Below are 1,385 nucleotides of genomic sequence, written 5' to 3'. Positions count from 1 at the left end.
GGCTTAGGCTGACGGGGAGGAGAGAGACGCGCCGCAGCCCTCGCCTCTGCTGCCGCTGCTCCCGCGCTGGCCGCCGGCCCGCTCCCTAGGAACCGGAGGGAAGCCAAAGCCCAGGCCGCCTTGCCGCGCGCGAGGGCCCGCCGCTGCCGCCGCGGCACCCGCCTGGCTCGCGGACATCGCCGCCGCGTTGTCTGCGGCGAGCCTCGCGGGCCACCGTCCTCCCCCCGGCTCCACTAAGGCGGTGGCGGCGGCAGCGACTACGCGGGCGGGGGAGGCGAGGGGCGGGGCGAGCGCGACCTGAAAGCGCAGGCGTACTGCCGGGGGGCGGGGCCTGAGGGCGGGCGCGCGCCCGGCCCGCGCTTACCCAGCCGGCCTGCAGGCGGCGGGGCTGCCCCCGCGATCCGGGCCGTGCGGACCGCGTGCCCGGCGCAGGTGACCCTGGCTGCTCGCGGCCGGTGCAGCTGTTTTCCTCCAGAGAGGCAGGATGTACACGTGCTATTGCGCGCCCGGCGCCCAGCCCCAATGCTTCATGCACACTGCACCAAAAGCCCCACGCCCTGGTCCTCAGAGGCATAATGCTCCAGCAGGGACTTTGAGAGAAGCTTCCCACGTTTCTCGAACCTCTGCCCCCACACCCAGTGGCTGACCTTATTTAAGGCAGCGGCCGTATGGTCATCTTTGAACCTCAGGCTCTTTCCTCTCCAGTCTCCCTCCATTTGCAGGTCAGTCTTGCCCTAAATGATTTCGATCAAGTTACTCTCATGTTTAAAAATCATTACTGGCACTAGAGCTGTTTGAGCAGAAGTCCAAACACAGATACTAGTTGTGCTCTGCAGTGTGACCCCAGATGTCCCTTCCAGCTGTAACTTCCATTATGCCAAGCTGGTTAAACAGCTGATCAAATGTTCTCTTTGCTTTTCCAGTCTTCTTACCTGTACACCTCGAACAGCAATGTCCTATGCTATGCAAGTCTCACATTATTTAATCAGCCTTCTACTTTGGGATATTTAGTTGAAAACTAGAATATAAGTGAATCAATAGGTAACTTGGTATCAGATGTCTTGTCCTGTGTGTTATTTTTTAAATTATTTTTTATTTTTCAATTACAGCTCACATACAATATTTTATTAGTTTCAGGTGTATGGCCCAGGGATTAGACATTATATAACTTACTAACTGATCATCCCCATAAATCTCATACCCCTCTGACACCATATGTAGTTATTGGAATATTATTAACTATATTCCCTATGCGGTACTTTACATCCTTGTAACTATTCTGTAACAATGGATTTGTACTCTTAATCCCCTTACTTTTTTGCCCAACCCTCCAACATCCCTCCCATCTGGCAGCCATCAAAATGTTCTTTTTTTCTTTTAATTGA

This window comes from Miniopterus natalensis, chromosome 8 (assembly GCF_054644295.1).
Source record: "Miniopterus natalensis isolate mMinNat1 chromosome 8, mMinNat1.hap1, whole genome shotgun sequence".
Lineage (NCBI taxonomy): Eukaryota > Metazoa > Chordata > Mammalia > Chiroptera > Miniopteridae > Miniopterus > Miniopterus natalensis.
Note: the sequence above shows the minus strand (reverse complement) of the source record.